The following is a 6,157-nucleotide window of genomic DNA, read 5'->3' on the forward strand; positions in this document are numbered from 1 at the left end:
TGGACAGCTTGCTCTCAAGGGCCTGCCAAGTGGGAATCCCATTGGGCCTCATGCCTGTGAGAACCCTGGACACATAACAGGCGAAGTGGGGCTGCCGATGCTTTTTCCAAAGCGCCAACAGGAACCATAGCGGGCATGCCTCTGGCAATGAATACATTACCGGGACAACATACAGCACCCATGTCATTTATAAGGCACCGAGCCCGCCAAGTCCACAGGACCAGTGGCATTGCTGGGAGCACTGCTGAGGAATGGCCAACCGCTCACCGTGCAGGAACACAGCATGGCATGCAGTCATGCCCTACACGCCACGCGTGCCTGCCCAACAGAAACGGTGGCGGCAAACGCTGGAGTCGGTGGGACACTGCTTACCCTTGGAGGCCACCGCACGGAATGTGGCAGCACCACAGCACAGGGTAAGGGAAGGAAGGTAGCCCAGACGAGCTGAAGGTCACTGCCATGTTTGGGGTCATCAGTGGAACTTGCACCTGGCAGCAACAGAGCCGTGTGCGGATCATGCTGGCATGGGATGGCCGGTCATAGTGGAAGGAGGCAATGACAGGTCTCACCTGCGACTGGATGCCAACGCAACGGAAACCCAAGTCTCCTGCCTGTAGCAAGACTGAGCAGTACCACACATAAAGTTAGCAATCCCTGTAAAGGCTCCTTGGAGAGTTTCCCAAGCAATGGAATGATGGCACACATACAGAGAAGCCCAGGTCGTTCCCCATCATGGTCAGCACACTGACAAAGTACAGAGCACTGCGCTACACCCGTTCAAGAAGAAGACGCTGACTCAGCAGACATAACCACGAAGGGAAAACCTACCCAGGGAAGGGATCCATGGAAATGGTTGGCTGCAGGTGCAGTCTCCAGGAAGGCCATGACATCTAAGAACCATCAGGAAATCGCAAGGCCTTAACTGCAGACCAGCGGGGATCATCCCACTGACACACATGGTGCGATGCAAGGTTGCTCACCGGGAGTCTCAACAACACGCCACATCCAAATGGAAACTGCAACCACTGCATCACAAGGGAAAGGAGGCAGACTGTGTGTAAGCGCTGCCACTGCTCCTGTGGAATCCAGGGAGACAGCATCCCAAGGGCAAGCAGCGGAGCAGCCATGGACAGTAGCACCGCAATAGAGATACAGGCCCTCCTTTGCAGGGCTTCTGCCCTATTTCCAGCGCTGTCATACCATGCTTCTGATTTTCCGACAGGTTTCAGCAGCCTGGCATATTACTTCCATGCAGTCGTCAGTATCCACCTTGCGTCCGCCATGCTGCTGCCGGCATAGAAAGGGCAACCAGCAGCTTCCGCACCTCTCTGGTAAAGAGTTGCCTCGGAATGATCACACATGCCATGCACAGGGCTTCCAATCAAACGGACAGGGCAACCAAGAACAACAGGGACAGGGTGGAAACCACCGCAAGGGTAACATGCCTGAGGGAAAATTATCAGGCACTAAAGCTGCAACACTCACAGCTAGCAGGACATGCCATGGAACACAAAGCAATGCCATAACACATGAGACAAACACCCAGTGAAGAGCGTAATCAAGCAGTTGGAGAAGACCCATTTCTACATTGTGCTGCTCACGCTGATGGCAACATCAACGGAATGGTGAGTGACTGACATTCTGGGACCACAGGGAAGGGTACATGCACACACTGTGCTCCTAACCACTGCCATGGCCTCATAGGAAAGTCACCCTAACCGCTGTCCTTGTCAGCACTATTCTGGGCCCTGCCACATCATCAGTGTGCCCGGACAGAACACACCAGGGACAGGAACCCATGACATTCATAGAGTGATGTCAGTCAGGCACTTGCCAAACATCATGCAGGCACAGCTGAAATGCAGAGCACAATGCTGCCAGTGCTGGAGATCACACTGCGCATCTAGTGGGGCAGACGTGCGTGCAAGGGTCAGCACCAGACCAGGCAGCAAGTACCTCCTACCACGACTGCAAGCAAAGCAGACAGGAAGGCAGCATCCCACCCCGAAAATGCCACAGCAATGCATGGCACAGGCCAGGACCGAGCACAAAGACTGCACAGCAGTGGCAGCGCTTACCTTTCGCAGCAGGCGCTCAGGAAGCATTCGCTGAGGTGGAGGACAGATGTCGCTGCTTCCCAGGGAGCAGTGCTCAGAGTTGCCGTCACACATCCCTGTGGAGAATTGGAAAGTCAGTGAGGCATGGAACTGCGTCATAAAGGGACTCCCAGCAACACACCTCACAGCCAGCATGGAATCAATCAACGAGCAGCAAGGAAGTACACAGCAGCCTCAGGCAAGAAGAACACATGGACAGAAACGAAGTGATGGGAATTGCACAGCTAGCAAGACAACGAAAGAAAGGGCCACAGCATCAGGCCGCAGTCAAGCAGCGCAAACACACAGGCGGCAATCCCCACACAGGAACAGCACAGCAAGCACAGCGACCGCATCACGAAAGCACAGTGCAATCGGGCAGAGGAACAAAGACAAGACTGTCAAGGTCTGCAGACAGCCACAGCAAGACCCCAAGGAAACAACAGTGCCAGCAGCACATGTCACTGACTGACACCGAAACGTAGGAGCAGGGAGGGCCGGAGTGAGGGGGCATGCTTCCATGGGTGCTTGGCACACAAGGGAAGACACTGACAAGAGTATAACTAGCCCACACATACACCTCGCCCTAACCTCTCTGCACATCTCCGTATGCCTGTCTGTCTCTCTGTCTCTCTGTCTGTGTCTCTCTCTCTCTCTCCCCCCTCATCCACCGCCCGTTCCCTCCCCCTTGCCTCCGTCCCTCCCTCCCTCCCTCCCTCCCTCCCATCCGCGCCCAAAACCTCCAAGCCTCCAAATCTACATTACTGCCCCCAACCCACCCTCTGTCACACCTCAAGCACCATGAGGACCCGGGAAAACCAAACCCACATCACATGGGAGAAGACATCGAGCAAGCGCGCTGAAGCCCCATGACAATGCATGCGTCAGACGTGGGCATCCAAGCACAGAAGCGCAAGCAGCGAACATCTGCCGACAGTGGTGGAGCCGGCAACAGACAGTGAGCAACTGGCAGAAGACATGGCTAGGAACAAAGCGGCAAAGAGGAAGCAATGCCTCAAAGCAGCATGCAGCACAGAAGCACAGACATGCCTCAGGGAACACTCCAAAAGGAACAGCCAACAGCTGCAAAGACGGCTCCGTAGCGCACACAGCCATTCTGCCAGCACACTGTGAGGGCAGGCTGCGCCCAGCAAGCCTTCCCAGGAGGCAATACAGCAACGCGCTGAACCTCGGGGCAACACACAGGAGGGGCAGCAGGGAAGCACACGCATTCCAATCAGAGCAAGCTCTCCACGGCAGCTGGCCGTAGCGTCAGAGCTGCCCGCAGAGGACAAACAAGGCAAGACGTAATCGCACCCAAGACAGAGGCTCGCAGAAGGAGCAGAAATCAGAGAACATTTCAGGGAAGGCCTGAAAGGACGCCTGAATGAGCACTCTCTGAAGCCTTTCCGGAAATGTGCTGCAGTTCCAAAATTACCCACAGGATGGCAGCAAAGGATCGTAAATGAAGAGGCGCGCGCTCCTCAGCGCACAGAGAAGGGATTGCCGACCCATCCTGAGGCTGGGCAGAGCAGACACGCACAGTGTGGAGCCGGCAGCATGGAAAGCATGCTGAATGGAAACTGCTGACATACCCAGGCGGGAGAGCAGCAGGGAAAGCTGCAGCAGAAATCCGGAAGGAGGAAACGCAAGTGACATGGGAAGGACGTCCTGGCACAGGAGGATGCAATGCAGGAAAACACACAAAGCAGCGCCCCAGCAAGCCACGGCTGACATGACTTCATTGCCCAGACAAGCAGCGAGTACGGAGACCACAACGCAGACGACCAAACAAAGCAGACAATGGAAAAGGACTGCAGACGCCAAAAGGGCGGAACAGACTCCAGACAGCAGGACTCTCCGTGACTGATGATGCAGAACAACACGCAGGCACCACCTCGCCCACACACATGGAGAGAAAACTGTGCAAACAGTGGCAGTGGCCCCCTAGACTGGGGAAACTTCCTGTCGGAAAGCACCGAGACTGGGAGATGTTCCCTGCAGCCTGCATCAAGCAGCAATGCAGCCCACAATGCCATCAGCACAGAAGCCCAGCACTCATAGGGCTCCTGTCATGGAGAGAGAGTCAGGGCCAGGGATGAGGCTGAAAGGATGGCAGGTAGGCGCCCTGCAAGAAAGCAGACACAGGCGGGAGGCAGGGCGAGAATGTAGCACAGCGAGTGGGAAAAACAGAAGGGAAACCAGCCAGGGTCATCACTGAAAGTAGCGCTCCCTTGCCAAGGCACGGAAATCCATCACCTCCTCCACAGATGACAGGAAACCTACACCAGTGTAACGGCCACAGGTGGTCTGCCACACCACAGCACACGCTCCCTGCAAGCACAGCCCACAACAGGCTATCATGGGGCATCTCAGAGAGCATGTACTCTAGAGTGCATGCGAGCCATTCTAGGTCCGCCAAGAGGAAAACACGCTGTGAGGTCAACGAGAAACTACCAAAGGAAGCAGTACTGACTATGGAAAACAACACAAGCCAAAGAAGGACTCGCCTTGCTCAGTTGGCAAAAGCCTTAAGCACAGCAAATTGCAAAAATCCAGAACTACCCTAGAAAAGCCGGAAGCAATGACAGGCCGGACGCTCACCTGAGCTGAGCTACTTGCAGGCAGGCAGGCAGGCAGGCAGGCAGGCAGGCAGGCAGGCAGGCAGCCAAGCAGCCACCGTAACAAAGATACGGAAAGAAATGACGGAAGAAAGAGAGGGAGGGAGGGAGGGAGGGAGGGAGGGAGGGAGGGAGGGAGGGAGGGACGCAGGAAGGAAGGAAGGAAGGAAGGAAGGAAGGAAGGAAGGAAGGAAGGAAGGAAGGAAGGAAGGGAGGGAGGGAGGAAAGCATGTCATAGGCAGCCTTCGAAATGTTCCTGAAACATCAGCGCACTAGGACAGCGAAATGGAACACCAGCAGCTCCCCACCGCGGCTGAAGCACTGCGCAATCCCAGTAGCAGCCACCAGACGGCAGCAGAGGAACAGAGGCAGCACTCAGAAAGGTGGAAGCGCAGCATTGCGGTCTGGAGACATTCAGAACAGTCAGACAGCCCACAGACAGCAGACAGTGCAAGTTTCAAGCCAGAAGCATGCAATGCTGTCCCCTTGGAGAAGAGTCACAGCCCAACGTAGCAAAGCGGCATGGAAACATACAGGAATAATCTCAAACCACCAACAACATCAGTGATGATAAGGACAATACGCCTGAGCAGGGACACAAGTAGAGCACTGTTAAGAAGCATACATCAACTGAGAACTGCACACACGCAAAGGCAATGAGGAGACCAGACAGGCAACACCCACGTGCTGGCGAAGACTCAAAGAAATAAACAGGAGGAAATGGCCAGGGAGGACCACACAGCAGTGGTAGTGCCGGCCCTTGCTGGGGGGACACGTGTCTGTTACCACAGGCAAAGGGCGGGCAATGTGGAAACTGGCAGCGGCATCCGGGAATGTGGAAGGCACCTCTGTGGCACTTGCAATGCAGGGGCATTTCCCCACGACTCCTGAAGACCAGGAGCAACACAAGGACCGCCAATGTGACGGGTCCCCAGGACCTGTGTGCCCCCTTCACAACAGAAACTGAATCCATGGGATCAAGGAGGAGCATGCCAACAGGGCATGTGGCCAGAAATTACATGGAACCATGGAAACAGCATCAGACAGCTGAAAATGAACAGGGAAACAGAAAAGTGGGACAAGGCAGAGCACAGACCACAGAACACTGCAGCGCCCCTAATGGCAGCCTGAAAATGTGAAGCCAGAACCACACAAGAACCCTATAGAAACCAGGCCGCACTGTCCATGGAAAACTCTCATGAGGAAAGGGCTGGGGGAAGCGAGGGAGGGCTGCAAGTCCTCACAGGAGACCATCAGTGAGTAGAAATTGGCACCAAAGAGGCAACACCGAGCCACCCTTCGCACAGAGCAGGCAGACACACTCACACAGTGTCACCAATGGAATTCATGAGCACACGCCAGGAAATGGAACTGACCGACAGGGCAAAAGAGGACCCGACACAGGGGAGGGAGCAAAGCGCTCCTGAGCTTGTCTTCTCG

Source organism: Myotis daubentonii, chromosome 15, assembly GCF_963259705.1.
Source record: "Myotis daubentonii chromosome 15, mMyoDau2.1, whole genome shotgun sequence".
In the NCBI taxonomy this organism is placed as follows: domain Eukaryota; kingdom Metazoa; phylum Chordata; class Mammalia; order Chiroptera; family Vespertilionidae; genus Myotis; species Myotis daubentonii.